Below are 17,649 nucleotides of genomic sequence, written 5' to 3' on the forward strand. Positions count from 1 at the left end.
TTTTCTGTCTGTCTTTGGTGTATATATTTCAGTTAAAGCCTGATCAGTTTTCTGGGTTTGATTCGCGTGTATTGTGATATTCCTGTCAAACATCAGCGAAGGAGAAGGTGAATTAGAATTTCAGTAATTTGTTGGATTGTGATGGTATTGGATTGGATTTTGCAGTCTTCAGTCAAGTAGTGATCTTTCTCTTGACGCAGAAATTTGATGTCTGGGGTAGGTTCAGCCGGAGCTTCTTCATTTGTGCTCTAGCTTGTCAAACAATGGACTGTGTTCCGGACTGCTATCGTTGCGAGGTTACATTGGATCTCCTTTATGAAGGACTTAAAACTGGAAATTCTGTGCTGCGCTACCTTGCTGACATGATTTTATTCAAAAGAACTTGCGTCCTGGGATTTCCTTTACTAAAATTCTAAAGCATTTTTCTCGTTTTGAAGCGATCTAATTTTGATTCTTTTCTCTCCCACATGACTTCCGTTTTAACCTTCAATAGCACATCAACATTTCTTCATCCAAACTACGTATAGAGATTTAGAAAGAAAATATCGACCTGATCTCTGTTGTCTCGCAAGCCCACATTTTAGGACTCGTTATCCAAACATAGGATTTTGAAAGCGCAAATTCTACATGTCTCCTCAGGTCCTAAAAACTGGAAGCTGCTTAAACCACAACTCGGTGATTTCATCAATGCTCGCGGGGGTGGATTTCCTGTGTTGACACCAGGTGGTTATGTCCATTTCAGCTTTGGGAATCATGACTTCAGCCTCCTAGTTGCCACCATTGGCCCCTCGCCCCCAAGCTAATTTTCAGGGTCTCCTAGCTTTACTTGCAAAGAATGTACACGTGGGCTAAGCAAAATAATGTTTAATACATGGTTACATGTGCTGTAATCATTTAATGTAGACGGGAAGAGAAATGTCAACAATGTGACGCAATAAAGATTATCGAGAGCGTAATATGGGAGATGACTGACGGGGGTTCCTTGAATGTAAGATTAGATGTCACGGTGGCTTGAAAATTCGATGATTTACAGAGGTTTGCGATCTAAATCATTTCAATTTTCAAAACATTTTATGTTAAAACAAACACAGTAGATAGAGATAGATACAGAGCGTCTTTGTTTTTACATTTCAAACTTGCCTGGCCAAGAAATCATGATTACAGAAAGGTTCGGTGAATCCCTGGGAATGTGCTTCGGTCTGAATTATGAAACTATCTATGAGCTTATTCAAAACAAATAAAATGAAAAGAAAAATCAAACACAGTCCTCCTCATGCGATTACTCAGTTTTCCTGCACTTACAAAGCTCTTCCTCTTTCTTTTTACAGACCAGATAAAGCCATGTGAGATTCAAAGCATACTAAAAGATCTAGGGTTCTTATGCACGGTAATTGTGTGCCTCAAATCAAGCCACGGTACAATGTATCTGAACAATTCGATGCACAACTGGCCAAATGTTGCATGAACATATAAGCAAACCTTCTTACAAAATCAAAAGATCATAGCAACCTTATCACAAGCTTTTAACCTTTTTCTCTCACAAAGTCCATGCCGTCTTTAACTTAGCCAATCCAGTAGCTGAATTTGGCACTGTTATAAAGCATTATTATTGATCGGGATCTTTAAGTTATTCGCACTTGGACATACAAAAAGTTTCATTATAAATAGTATTCTCCAGCTTGCATATAGTTTTCACACCATTGCGGATTTATCTTCATATCAACTTAATCAACTCTCCATCGTCCATGCATGCATCAAGGATTCATTAATTAAGAAAAACTTAGCAGCTAAGCAATTCGTTGTAGCTAGTCACCCACTATGATTCGCACAATACAACTTTTTTTTGTCTTTTTTTTTTTTTTTTTCTGTCCATGTAGTTTTTTTTATATATAAATTTTATCTTCCCATTGTGATTTTATAGGATTTGACCTTGATGATTTGTTTTGATGGTCTTGGTGTGGGTTTTAATTTAGTAAAAAAAAAATCATGACACTAGATTTCACATAAAATTATTTAGATTTTGTTTTCTAGAAGGTTAAAGATAAAGGGTTTACAATTGAAACTTTGGATAGCCAGAGCCACATTGAAGCCGGGTCATCACCACACATCACCATGAAATGAATCCATTTATAAGATGATTCCAATGACACTAAAAAAGGTAGCTATTGAAGATCGAAGGAAGCCACACACACCTTCTCAATGTAGCTGCTTCCTCACGAGCTAGCGCATATATAATTGCATGCGCCAATTATTTTTTGTTCTCTTTCTATAATTTAGTCCATTATCTAATAAATCTTCAATTCAATCCTTGATTTCATCCCAACATATTCCAATGGGGTCTAGACCTTGGAGAAAAAAAGAGGAGGGAAAAGAAAAAAACATATGCCCTAACCAGGTTAGTTCATTCTGGTAATATCTATGACTCGAGTTGTGAATTCAATGAGTTAATCTTGATTAACCCATGTTAAGTCAATATATAAACATCTTAATATAAAAAATATATTATATTGTAATCTCTTTGAAATAGAACCATGTTTTTACTGATTATTCTGATTGTTTTCAAATTCATTAAGATTACTAAGTTTTGTCGGGCTAATACTTGTATAGTTTAATTTAAAACTTATCATAAAAAAAGAAGTTGGGGTAAAGAGATTTAAAGATTAATAAATTAAATTGTGTTTAATAATATTGTCAAAGAATTCTTAATAATCTAGACATTATTTTTTTATATTAAAAAAAATCTAACATCATTGTGAAGTTAACTTGGAGTGTTATAATTTTATGACTATTGTTATTAAAAAAAAAAAAACCCATGAAAACATTATTGACACCTAAATTCACACTCACGCTGCAGCGCGGCCATGGAACTAGTCAGTAACTTAAAGGAGTAGTTGCCTAGAAGTGTCAAAATTCAGTGTTCTAGTTTGATGCTTATTCCCGTCGCTTCAAAAGGTAAGAAAATAATTAAATCTCAAAATAATTCCATCTCGTAGTCTTCTCACTCACTGATTCCATGATTAGGTACTTGAGCAGTTATAACAATAATAATAATTAACAAAAAAAAAATTTAATAAAGAATAAAACTTTATTTCCTTCCTCATAAAACTACTATTTATCATAATAATATTTTTTTTCTTGGATTTGTTTTTTTTCAATTTCAATTATATCATTCATTATTATATTTTATCAGAGAACTGAACTTCATATTTTTTTAATTTATTTTTATAAAGGTATCTTAGTTTCATGACTTTAATTGTAAAATTAAAACATCAACTCGAGTATTTTTTCTCCTTTTCTTATTATTTTTTTTTAATTTATTATTCAATATTAAGTTGATTAACAATTAAGTTTTGTCATTTATTTTGGTTTGTTTTTATGAAATTATTCTCGTCTCATAAATCAGATTACATGTTTGGTGAGTTAACAGAGGTTGATTCAAATTTATTTTTTTTCTATTAGGTTATCTCGATCTCATGATTTAGGTTGCGGGTTTGGTCCGTTAAAAAAATGACTTGAGTTATTTTTTTTTTATTTTTTTTAATTTTTTTTTTAATTTTATCCATCAGTATTTCATTTATTAAAAATTAAACTTCATAATTTACCTTAATTTGCTTTGTATAGGGTTATTACGGTCTCATGACCCGACATGCAGATTGACAAGTTAACTCGGGTTGATTTGAGTCGATTCAATATATTTTTATCGCAATATTTATAAAAAAATCTCATCTTGAATATTTATATTAAACTATATTTTTTACGAGTCTTCCAAATTATCTTTGAACCCATCAAGTTGATCATATTACATCAAGTCAATCTCTAAATGTTTTTTTTTTTTAAATTAGAAAAAACATTAACAATGCCTAAATATTTTGTTTTACATTTAAAAAAAATTTGATCCGACCCACAACATTGCGCATGGCAAAAATATAGTAATAATAATAATTTTTTAATGGTAAATATATCTTTAAACTAAATTACATGTTAATAAAATTTAATTCTCTTTTCCAAGGATTTTAAAGACACATGGTCTATATCGGTATGGCATATATTTTTTTTTAATATAAAAAAACATTTATTTAAATACTAGTTTTAAAATTTAGGTTCTAGAAACTAAAAAGAAAAACAAATCTATTATGATACTAGACAAACCGTTAGAGTTGCAAAACTTATTATTATGAAAAGAATCCATCCTGGTTTACATATTGAATAATGTTGTTCAAGAAAAAAATTGAATAATTCTTTTGTACAAATGCCCAAATTAAACGATTTTAATTTATATGTGTGAAATTTTAAGTGGCTAGCAATATATATATATATATTGTACTTGTAATATATTCTATGCCAGAGTGAACTTTTTAAAGTTATGAAGTTAGCCACCGCTTTTTTATGGGATAATAGCAACGTATTCTACCTGGGCAGTTACAGTCAAAGCAGAGGTGGATCATGGATCGTGATTCGTGAACATTGAGAGTCGATGACAGCCCTAATTTCTGGCTTCCCTGTCTTTCCGGGCATCATTAATGACCATGTTTGCTTCTTAATCAATCACTTTACGCGTTTCCCTTCCTATACTTGATCACATTCCTCAAATCCCATTCACCCCCACATCCTCTTGGCCTTCGTATTCTCGTTTTAATTAATATTTCAAACCAGCTTCTTGATTCATCTCCCTGCAACCACCGTGAAAACCAACCTATAAAGGTTCACTTTTCTTGCAGATTAAGGGGATAAAATATACACATCTAACCATGAGCCTCAATTGTCTTAGCTGCCAGGATTTGCAACGGAGTGATTCTGAGAGGGAGTGTTTGCAAGGTAAACCGCATCAAAATAAACTGGGTTGCATTATGATGGAAAGAAGCTGGTCCGGAAACTTGAGCCCACCATCTCATGGGCAAATGGGGAAAAAATCTACGGCGGTTGCTGCGAGGAAGGTGATTAAGAAAGAGCCTCACCGCTTAAATAGTGCAGGGGGCGTTACGTTCAACGGATGTGAAGAGCCAAGGTTGGTGAGGAGCTCTGGAATGAGAAGGGATTGGAGCTTTGAGAATTTAAGGAAACCATGTAAAATAAATTATTAACATGTAAATATATATATATAGGCTTGCTAATTGCATAGCCTCAACCATATCAACCATGTCGGCTTCTTCAGCCAAGGTTTTTTTTTTATATATAATTTTTGTGAATTTTGTTGATAACTACTTAATTTACATTGCATTGACATTTTTATGAGGATTTTCATCAAGGATTTCTCCATGTACGAAATTATTAAGGAGGTAAAAGTTCATTCACATATTGCATTAGGAGGGTGGGAGTTTGGAGGATTATTATTTACAGGCGAAATGCTGAAGAAGCGAGGTGACATGATGAAAAGGTTGGCCATTATATTTTGCTTACCAACTATTACCCCAGGTGATGTGCTGCCTTAATATCATTTAAGCAATTATTATTTTTGTAAGAACAAAAACGAAAAAAAGTCGCTATTAGAACGTATTGTAAATAGGGGAGTTATGGAGGTTGCATGGTGGAGCTAAGAAGAACCCAGATTTCCCCTTATGGAATATCCTCAATCATCAGTGCCCAAATATAGGTTTTCTGCTGATGCTGTGCATAAATTGGTTCAAATCACCGTCTGGCTGTCCTGGTCAGACAACAAATTTATAACTTGGATCTTGTAGATCAAGACTTCCATCTTCCTCGCCATTTGGGATTTGGATATGTAAAGAAGATCTTCCTCTTGCATCTTTTGGGCCCGTTTCCAGGTGTTTTGGATCAGCGAAGACAAAATTCGATACTCATATTAATCAATTTGGTTTCTAGCTCACACTGAAAGTTCATCACAACCTGCTGGGACACACAGAGCTGATGAATTGTGCTGGACTGTTCGACCCTAGAAACGTGTCTAATTTACTGGGCTAAAAAAGAAAGAGATAATACCAAACTTATAATTAATCCTGGAAAACAGTGATCTCAGGCATAGGAAAAGCATGAACCACCATCAAAGTTCTGGCAGGGAGGACGGACTTCTGCAGGCTGCAGCTACAACTTGCGATATAGCCACCATCATCAACCTTCTTTATACCAGTAGATAAAATACACCACTTTGCACGTTACTACGAAGACTATATGTACTTTTTCACATAGATTATCATCAAAGTTAACTGGACGGTTTGAAGGATTACTTGCTAAAACGTTTTCATAAGAATTCGTATTGCAGAGGTACGTGTGGCAAGTAACAAAACAGAGAAGCTAGCTCAATTCCAAAGAAAAGAAAAGGAATTCTCAAAGAAAACTTCAAAATAGAGTAGGATAAATGGAGTTTAAAGACAGCATTTTGTTTTCAAAATAGCATGTATGGATAGAGCTGCTCGTATATGCAGTTTGCACTTCTGCCAAAAGGAAGGGGAATAATACCTTGAATTTAAACAAAGGCCAGATGATAAATGCATTACCAAGAATTCAAACGGAACTGGTCTTGCATATGTGAAATTATTATAGTATAAACTAAAAGATATAGAAGTTTTCTGTAGCTATTTTACTGTTCTTCCGCTCACATATCAATAGAGATTTCAATAGGGATTTTTTAAAAAATTTCAATTTGATCCTTGAACTTTTATTTTGTATAATTGAGTCCTTTAGAGCACAAATTAAGACTCAATTGCATATTTTTTGAGAGGAAGGGTTGAATTAAAAGATATAGGATTGAAGTGAAAATGACGGGTAAAATAGATAGTGGCTTTGAAATTTGTTTGAAAAGTTTATTTCAGTCCTCCATCTTTTTTAGCTACTAGATTTAACTAGTCCCTCTAGTTTTCAAAAATTCAATTTTAATATCAAATTTTATTTTTCAGTTCTTTTTTAAAAAGAGGGGTCGCTAAATTCCGTTGCAAAAAGAAAAAGATTTTATTGGAAACAATTTTGACTACTGAAGATTTCTATGTCAAATAGTTTCAATGATGAAAGTAATTAAGATTACGTGTTTTTATTACCTTAAAAGCATATAAAAAAACAAATTGGAGCTCAAGAAGATTTTTTTTTTAATTTTTGATTAATTATGGAGTTTGGGGTGGTTTTTTTTGTGTTCTTGGAGACCAAGGATTGGTTTAACAAGGTTTCAAGGGTATTTTCTATGTGTTTTGGGAAACAATAAGTTGAAAATAAGTTTTTGAATGAAAAAAACAAAAATTTTATTTTTTTAACCATTATAGTTGCTTAAATTTGAAGAATTATAAATGACTGATGCGCCATCTATTTTTTTGTCAAAGAATGGGGTGAATGATATGTTGTCCGCACCATTAATTTAAAATTAATAATATTGAATGTGTTAAAGTTTTTAAGAGGTTAATATGATTCATGTGTAAATTTTTTAAAATATTTTATATAGATTAAATATTAATTTTTTCATGATATTTTTAATATATGTAACCTTACTTAATATTTTTTTCCTTTTATTTTCTTCAATAAACTTTACGTGTGTTGATTCTATTACAAATTAATTTTAATAAATAAATCTATTAAACATAACCATGCAAATTACTCATGTTATCGTGATTCTCTCTCTCTCTCTCTCTCTCTCTATATATATATATATATATATATATATATTTGCTATTATTGCCTTTATTTTTTTTTTCAAATGATTCAAATAAAATCAACTTATTTAATTGGTTAAAATTATAACTTGAGTTATTGATTTTTTTTTAAAAAAATATATATTAGAAACACTTAAATATTTCATTTGAAAAATAATACAGACTCCAAAATAACTCAAAAACCATTCTAGTTAGAGGATGTTTGTTTCCGTGGTTGCTTCAGTGTTTGAAGAAAACCACAAAAAATACATGTTTGGTAAAAGATAAAATGTTGTTTACTATCATGGGTCCCAGTTAATTTTGCATTGGAAACGCATGTGAATTAAAAGCAACTCCAAACTGCTTCACGAAAAGTGCAGAGAAATTTCACTATGAACGGTTGATTTTTGTAAAGTAAACAATGCATAGTGAATCCCGTGAACAGTCTCCACTGCTCACGGTCAGACCGGGTTCAGTCCGAACCTAAATGTATTGGATCAGGTCCGACATAGTAAAAAAAAAAAATCAAATTATTTTATTTTATTTTTAATTGTGTTTTATTAAAAAAAAAACTAGTATTTAACATTATTTAATGAAACTACATAATTTAGAAGAAGATCGCATGATGGTATAATATTTTCAGAATTTGATCGTAATCCTAATTTTGTTCCTGATGATATTTTATTTGATTTTGTTGTATGCTAAAAAAACTATGAAAACTTTAGTTCTTGTCAAATGAATTTGTACAAGATAGAATTGTAGATAGTTTAATGGAATAATAAAAAATATTTTATATAAAATATTATTTATTTCAAGATATAATAGCAGTAGCTAAATCTATATTATTTAAATTAAAAATCATCAATATTAATATATATCTTTTTTAATTATTTTATAACCTTAATTAGAAAAATATTCTTAACCAAACACATTAAACTACTTTTTATTTAACCTCAATTTTAACCATAGTTTTAACCAAACATATATAAATATCAAACCAATATCAACTAAAAATTCTTTTTATAAAATAATTTTTTTTAAACCACAACCATAAAAATTACCACAATACCAAACACCGTTGAAATCAAACTATATGAAAACTTTGTTCGTCTAGCCTTAGGCTCATCTATAAACCACACAATTGCATTAGCAATTCTCTCCAGGATTCACTTTAAAAGAAAAGATCAGACCCACATCTGATATAAACCATATTAATGGAATGCGAGGTTCATGATCATGGGACTCTTTTACGAGCCATAAAACACAGAAGGTTCTTGAATCATAAGCGAGTACAAATTCCAACTATCTTGCACACTATTACTAGAAAAAAAGAAGAAAAAGAGCGAGATTTCGGACAAAGACTCATCTTCCTATTCCCATATATAAAGGCAATAAAACACAGAAGAATTGCCCTTACACGAGCCAAGATTTTATGTTTCATGTTCCACAGTGGAGCGTATATAGCAATCTCACACTTTATACACAATGATATGCACTTTACATTAGAGTGATCATATATTACAATAATTCCTGAACACTGACCTGACCTTCAAATTAAGGCAAGATTCATGGCTAAGCTTCTGGTATTTCATATTCTTCCTGCAACAAAACTGATGGTAAGCAATTGTTAAACTTAATTGACTGTAGCCCTGATGCCCTCCCATCCTATCTGTAGCAGAAGCTGCAAAAGTTACCAAATGGAAAAAAAGTAAAACATTCTACCCCATGTTCAAACAATGTGCACTACCCACGCCAGTATAATTTAGTGGGGCCAACAGAATTCACTATTCTCCACAATCATTATCTGCTGATCAAGATGTCTCTGCAAATTCATTAAACCCATCAACCACTACTACTTTTTATTACTTCTTGCCTCTGCCTTCCAATCTCTTCGACCAAACTTGGTCTTATCTGTTTCACTAATCCACAAGCTAACAGAATTCTTGGAATGAGTTTCCCTCTCTTGTGATGGCCCTGTCATTATTCCAGGGGCTGAGCAGACAGTCTGGCTTTTAATATTAAAGGGCAATGCAGTAATAACAGCAGCGTTATGTGTTTCTTCCAGATTCTTACATGCATGAGCTCTTCTTGCATCTTTTTTCCAATTTCTTTTACAAGGATTAGGGGTTATGTTATTATTATGATGCCCATTCAGTTCCACTTCTACTCGTGGTGGTGTTGGTTGGCTTGTCATGGAGGCCTTCTTTGTATCTGCTTCACGGCGTTTTCGGGCCCTGTATCTACGTTGCCGTTCACGGTTCTTCAGTCGTTTAGTAGTGTCATTATGGCTTTTGGAGAGCTCTTCTTCATCATGAGTCTTTGTCATGAAACCATCTTGTATTATAGAAGGATTAATGATTTTCCCATTCTCCATTTTGTATAACAGCTATCAAAAGAAATGAAAAGAAAGATTAAAACAGAAAAGGGAATCAAACTACGGCTCTATTCATAATTTTTCAGAAGAAATTCACGTTTCCTACCAGTGATTTAGCTTTCTGGTTCATGCAATATCCAAGTGCTTATTGTTCCATTATCTATTTAGTCAACAAATGGAGAAAGATTGCAATATCTGTGCAAGCAACGCCACACTATTCAACCGGAGGAATGCAACACTGTAAACTTCTTAAAACCTATCAACATTCAAACATTTGAGCAAAGAGAACTCAATTTCAGTGATCTCATTTGCCTGTTACTTGGAGAAAAACTTGCCTTTTCCTCAGCATCAATCCAAATTGATAGGAGCACTGCATCCAAGATATGTTTCCCAAAAATGACTTCAAATTTTAGAAGACTATGCCCTGGGAGATTTTAAACACGAGACACCACTTTAGTTTTACAACCCTATACACACGATACTTGTCCATCATACAATGACTTTTCGATCACAAAAAAAACTAAAATAAAAATAAAAATCATAAACAAAAGCATTCAATAAAAGTTATTAACAATTTACTTCACAGCATGACACTAGGTCCTTAGATACCTTATAAACATTGATAATACATCTTCATCACGCTAAAACTATGCATAATAGACATTCATCTCACTAAAACTTTTGAATTACAAAAGCACAAGGATATTTATAATACATATTAGCAGGCAAGCAAAGTAGTGAACGATTCAACTTTAAAACACAAGCACAGCAATAGCTTCTTAATGCTTGACATATTGTCACGTATACTCAGTGGTTGCACATCATGTAACATAATGATTCTAGCAAACAATTCATCAATATTTTCCCCCCATTTTCATTGAATCTTAAGAGATTCTATCCATCCATCTTGCATAATTTTAGACATCCAACCTCATTTACACACGCAGTAGGTTAATTTCGGATAGTCAGTTTTATGGCAAGTCAGCGACTTAAACACTCATCAAACACACACATAAAAAATCCATCATAAACTTCCTAAGCAAAGCTTGAAAACCTATAATGGGTTGTCATTTAATCGAACAGAAATAACTTATGTCATACAACCACAAGCAGGCATACCCTGTAGAACCATTTCTATAGGAAACAGCGAATCAACCATGAAAAGTTAAAGAAAAAGGCATTAAAGCAAACATTTTAGCATTCAAAGGCAAGAAAGAGGTTTTTTTCCTTCTTTTTTTAAAAAAGAAAACAAGTAAAAGATGATTGGATTAATATAATAGCAAGGGATCGGTAATCTAAGCTCAAGAAAAAATTAAATTTGGTGAAAGAGAGAAATTAAACATTACCTCTTCAAAATGCAGCAGTTGGCTAAGATAGAGTTTGTGGATTGTGATTTGAATAGAGAGCGAGAGAGACGAGTGGAGGTTGTCTGCTACGCGGTGTGTAACCGGTCACTGTCGGATTTCGGAACGAAACAGCGAGGGCCTTGTATTCGAGGCTCTTTAGGAATCCAAACTTTGCTGCTACCGAGAAACAATGAAGAATAAATTCATCGGCTCGCCCTATCTTCTTTAAGTTTATTTACTAGGAAAATACTAGAGAATGCCATGATGGGGTGGTGGCGCAGTTGGCTAGCGCGTAGGTCTCATAGCTTCTGAGTTATCCTGAGGTCGAGAGTTCGAGCCTCTCTCACCCCATTTCTTTTCTCTTTTGTTATCCTTTCCGTTACAGAAACTCACCATCCAAGGTATGCATGCCCTGGTGTTGGACTTGGACCCCCATCTGAATTTTAGTTTTCATCCATATTGTCCATCTGACCCAAATCAACAACTCGTCATTTCAACTTCAAATCATAAAGCATCCATATTTATGCTTAATCATAATGCTTCACGGTATATTTGAATTACCAATATTAAAAAATAAAATTTTAAAAAAATAAAAAAGAAAAAGAAGATTGAGTTGTTAAAATGTGAAATTAAAAAAAAAATTAATTAAAATATAAAATAAAAAAAGACCAAGTCAACTTGGTTTAATTTGTCAAATCTATTACTTGGATTATGAGATCAAAATAACCCTATATAAAAAAAACTTTGAGGGGTGTAACTCAATTGGTCAAGCCCCGAGTTTGCTTTTTAGAGGTCACTAATTTGAGTCTTACAAACCTCAGGGCCACTGGAGGTTTATATGGTCGTTAACTTCAGGGCCCATGGGATTAGTTGAGGTGCGCGCAAGCTGGCCTAGATGCCCACGTTAATAAACAAAAAAAATCTGAAGCTTAATTTTAAAAAATACTAAATTAAAAAAGGGTCCAAAAAATAAATAGAGTCAACTTATTAAACTCGTGATCCGGGTTATAAGATCAAGATAACCTTATAAAAAAAAATGTTAAAAAGATAATTATGAAACTCAACTTTCAAGAAACTTGAAGGATTAAATTAAAAAAAAATAAAGTCAATTTGAAAAGGTCAATCTTCGCAGCTAAGGTACCACACTTGCTTTTAGACTGATGCATACAGTACATCACTTCTTGAACCACTAATGCATTATTAATATTGATGCATCTAAGAACAAAATTGCTCTAAAAAAGGCCAATTAGTTCATCTAAGTGTGGTCGCAACATGTTCACTTAATGCGTTTGTAAATGACGTTACAAAGGCTAATAAGGAAAAATTGCTTAAAACTTGTAGACCTCTTTTCTTTAAGGATCAAAACTATCAGAGTCTCAATCAATTCTACATCAAAATAACCATTCATAAAAGCTGATCGGGCTAGATGCCTGATGGTAGATATTGTTACCCATCACCTGCCAATATGTATGCTTGCTATTTGAAAATATCATTACCCTCCACCTGAAAATAAATCCATTTAAACTGGGATCTTAAGCGAAAACCTGAATTCTCTACAACAATAAAAAATGAAAGGAATTCAAGGACCTCAATTAGTTTTTATTGATTTATATGCACAATCCTTCATAAATCTTCATGGCTTTATACGAAAGTTATTTTCACACCATCTTTCCTAGGAATTTGAATTTCTAAGCCTTGGAATGTTAATTGAATATTTCTATCAATTTAACAACTGGAATTCTCTCTTAATTTAGGATTTAACTAAGAAGTTCTCATTCAAAACCATGGATTCTTCCGTTGAATTTTAGCTTTCATCCGGATTGCCCATCTGACCTAAACTAATGACTTGTCATTTCAACCTCAAATCTTACAGCATCCATATTTATGCTCTCTAATAGGACTCCTTAGTTATAATAATAGCAAATATAATATTTATATGCAACATTGTTGCTTCTCATGACTCTTTATTCTACCCTTGTGAACAGTACTGACTATATATAGTGAGGATTGTTCTTCTCTTCAAATTGGTAACGAGAAAAGAAAGTAATTGCAACAAACATAAGAAAGGAAAGGGTAGAGGATGGGTTTGTGCTTCTAGATACTGTTTTAGTTGTTTTTTAGTCCATAATGGTGGCTGAGATGTTATGATGTAGTGCTAGAATAAGTTGGGTTGGGTGGTTTAGTGGTCGGGTTTAGCTAGTTGGTAAAGTATTGGCGAGTCAACTATTAATTGTGTAACATATGTATCTTGGTTATTATATATGAATTTTTGTATTTGATTTGTATTTTTAAGTCTTTGGATTTGTTAATTATTTTTTTGGGTTCCTTAGGAGATCTTCCTTTTCATTTTTATTCTAACACTTATATACCGTGAAGCTTAATCACATAACTTTATCTATGCTTAATTAAGAAAAACTCATATGAGTACTCTTAAAAATCAGTTTTTTTAGCTTCTAATAAGATTGGTTTGTTTTATGTTGTGGATTAGATCAATGTTTTTTAACGTAAAAAAAATGTTTAAGCATTACTAATGTACTTTATGATATTGTTTTTTGTGAACTCCAAATATGATTCATATTGGATAACATGTTTCTTAAATATTGCTATGAAAATATATTAAATGATGTTTTTTTTTAAATATTGAGACAATGACATATTGGATCGACTTGAGTTATCTAGTCAAATCTTTAACTTCGATCATGAGACCATGGTAACACTATAGAAAGAAAATCATAATAAATTATAAAGGTCAACTCTTAATCAACCAGAGTCAACTTGGGTCATTAGATTAGGATAACCTCATGAAAAGAAAATAAAAAAAACAATTATTAAGCCCAAATTATAGTCAACTCAATACTGAAAGATGAAATGAAAAAATAAAAGAAAAAAACATCTCAAGTCAATTGAGCTAACCTATTAGACCTATGACCCAAATGAGATCATGATAACTTTTTTAAAAAACCAAAGCTTCATTTCCAACAGATCGAATGTTTAAAGTTGAAATTGAGGGGGAAAAAACTAAATCCATAAGATCAGGATAACTCTACAAAAAATAAATTAAAAACAAATATGAAACCCAATTCCTAAACAAATTAATATTAAATGATGAAATTTGAAAAACAAAATAAATAAAAAAGAAGAAGAAGATTGAGTTGTTGAAGTGTGAAATTGAAAAACAAAATTCAATTAAAAAAGAAAAAAAAAAAAACAAGGTTGACCTTGGTGAACTTTTCAAACCCACCACTTAGATTATGAGATCATGATAATCCAATAGAAAAAAAATAAAAAAAATATATTATAAAGCCCAATTTAAAAAATACTAAATTAAAAAAAGGGCTTAAAAAAATAAACAGAATCAATTTAGGTCAACCTGCCAAACTTATAATCGAGGTCATGAGATTAAGATAACCTCATAAAAAAAAAATTACGAAGCTTAATTTCTAAGCACCACAATGTTGAAGGATGAAATAAAAAAAAAATCAATTTTAAAAAGTCAATCTTCGCAACTAAGGTACCACACTTGCTTTTGGAATGATGCAGATAGTGCATCATTTAAGCCACTAATGCATTTTTAGTACTGTTGCGTCCAAGAATAAAATTGCTCTAAAAGGGGCTAATTAGTTCATCTAAGTGTGGTTGCAACCTGTTTACTAGCACTTTTGTAATGAGTTTGTAAATGACATTACAAAGGCTAATAGGGAAAAATTGCTTAAAACTTGTGGACCTCTCTTTCTTATGGGTTAAAACTATTAGAGTCTCAACCAATTTTGCATCAAAATAACCATTCATAAAGGCTAATCTGGCTAGATGTCGGATATCATCACCCATTACCTGCTAATATGTTTTAAAGAAAAAAGATGGAAGCCATCCTTACTTGAAGCCTTAAAAAAACCCATACTCATTAACACAACATAAACCTCCTCCTTAAAAATAGGTTTATTTAAATTCGAAATACATTGTTGAGATAATTTAGGCAACGACACTAACTCTATATAATGAGTAGTAACAATTTCCTTTGAACAAAACAAATTATTATAAGATTGAAGGGTTTCCTCAAGCAACTTAGTATCATCAATCGTTAGTAAACCAAACCCCATCTAAAAGAAACAACATATTCTTTTGGATCCTTCTTCTTTATACAGTCATCCAGGCATGAAAAAAATCAGTATTCCTATCACTATGTCTAACCTACAACTCTTTTGATTTTTAGAACTAAAGAAATTCTTCATGTTGAAGAGCAATATTATAATCACAACGTAATGATTATTCTAGAGTAAAGAGGGAATCACTATACTTAAACAAATTATTTCATTATATTGACATTCTTTTATTTGTTAGGGTTCGTTTTTTCATTACGTGTTATCTCATATTCAAAGTGTCTTCGAATATTCTAGTGTTAAATTAAAAATCAATGTTATAAAATAGAATGTTATTTTATAGTTTAGAAAACATAAAATAACAAGGAAAACAATTAACAAAAAAAAAATATATTTTTCATTTTTATTGTTAAAAATGCACCAATAAATTAGTTTGGTTCTTGAAGTTTTAATTTTCATATTTATTTGGTTCTTGTTGTTTTAGAATTTTATGTTTTGATTATAAACTTTATATTTTTTTATGTTTCATCCTTAGATGTTGAGAGATGAGATGGAAATTCATCTGAAAATAGAGAGGAGAGAGAAAACATTTGTCAGTCACATTTCAATTAGGAAAAGCCAATCTTTATGTCAATAGGTTTGTGTTAAAGAGAGGAGTTCAATGGCAGAGTTTTTCCCCTTCAAAACATGTCATAAAAAATAGATCAGGTCCTATGAAGATGTTTTCGGACTTGATTTGAATTTTTGTTGTTATAGTGACTATCGGGTAAAAAATGGGTTTATTGAGGTTTTTAAGATGTTTTTGAGATATTTTTTTTAAAAAACAATAAGTTGAAATTTGGGTTTCAAAATCCCAAAAACTTGGACCCTAACTTTCTAGTAATTAAAGGTGGTATAAAAATGCGTTATTGGAGGATACATCATATGCCCATTAAAAAATAAACCAAAGGAAGCAAGCTAGGCATAATAGGGCTTTTTATTTTTTATTCTTGTGACAGGTATGCAAGCCCAAGCTACTGCCTCTTTTTAAGTGCATATTTTGTTTAGTTTTATTATTTTTTTAATTTTAAATAAATTCATTGTAGCTAAAATTAAGATAATATTATGATAATATTAATAAGAGTATAACTCATTAATCATACAATATCAATTTTTCCAACATTAGTTATCTCAAGAAATATATATTCATTTCAAGAATTCATGAAGCGTTTAGAAAAATATAATTATATTGAAAAACAACATGAGTAAAGGAAATACAAAGTGGGACTTGACATTTTTTGTTCGATCTGGTTTTGGATTAAAATAAATAGCCAAATAAAAAAATCTAGTTTTTGAATCAAATCGAAAACCAGTTTGAATTGACCAATTTCAATTTGGTTCTGTTTTTTCCCTTCCAAACCAGTTCGGTTCAATTCACTAGCTAGCTTGGAAATCTAGGAAATGATGCAGTTTCTGTACAAGCAGCCCATAGGTTCCAAAAAAAGGGTTGCTTTTGGGAACCCAATCCTTCTCAAGAAAACCTGCTTGAGTGCTCATGAGCATCTTATCATGAAAAGTAGACACAATGAAAAGTAGACACAATGCCATAAATTGAGTTCCTTAACACATCAACCATGGCACAAGCTTTTGCAAGTAGAGGACTGTCTCGTTTTTTTGTTGTCGCAACATCTCTTCTTGTTATGGTGGAGTATTCCATTTAATAATAACTGTCCCCATCAACTGTTGGGGTTATAAGCTTGTCTTCTTTCGTCTTCTTTCCCAAGAAAGCTTTAATAGCAACTAAAAAAGCTCCTTACAAGTGAGTTATGGCTCGTTCGAGTCGGAAATTTAGTGTGTTCGAGTTCGATGATGAAGAAGAAAAGGTTGAGAATGAGTCTGTGAGGTTCGTCTAGTAAGTATGTGTGCGCCTCTGTGGAGGGGGTGGCGGCTAAGATCCAGATAAGGTTTTTTCTGGATTATGATAAAGAGATGAACAAAAGGGAGTATGTGTGGTGGGTGGGATGGAGGGTGGGGTGGGTTTGCTAGGGTTAGAAGAAGAAATTAAAATGTAGATGGGTCTGGAAAGCTATTTATAGTGCCATACTATTACTGGTTTTTTATTTATATTTGAATCGGTTTGGTTCGGTTTATTCGGTTTCAACATTTTAAAACTAAAATTGGACCGAACTGAATTATTTTTTTTATTATTTTTAATTGATTTGTTTTTACCATTTAGTTTTTTTAGTTATTTTTTTATTATCTCAATTTAATCAGTTTTTTTT

The 17,649-nt window shown here is 31.9% G+C and overlaps 2 non-coding genes across 2 annotated transcripts; one reads left to right on the forward strand and one right to left on the reverse strand.

Annotated features, from left to right (window-relative positions):
- Positions 1-8,919: 8,919 nt before the first annotated feature.
- Positions 8,920-11,481, reverse strand: LOC118039266 (uncharacterized). The gene is made up of 4 exons (XR_012170294.1): positions 11,292-11,481; positions 10,281-10,369; positions 10,052-10,140; positions 8,920-9,957 (listed from the first exon to the last, which is right to left on the reverse strand). It is a non-coding gene; the product is annotated as an uncharacterized protein (transcript).
- Positions 11,482-11,557: 76 nt separating this feature from the next.
- Positions 11,558-11,642, forward strand: TRNAM-CAU (transfer RNA methionine (anticodon CAU)). Its single transcript is given in 2 exon segments — positions 11,558-11,595; positions 11,607-11,642. It is a non-coding gene; the product is annotated as a tRNA-Met (tRNA).
- The last annotated feature ends 6,007 nt before the right edge of the window (positions 11,643-17,649 follow it).

Source organism: Populus alba, chromosome 1, assembly GCF_005239225.2.
Source record: "Populus alba chromosome 1, ASM523922v2, whole genome shotgun sequence".
Lineage (NCBI taxonomy): Eukaryota > Viridiplantae > Streptophyta > Magnoliopsida > Malpighiales > Salicaceae > Populus > Populus alba.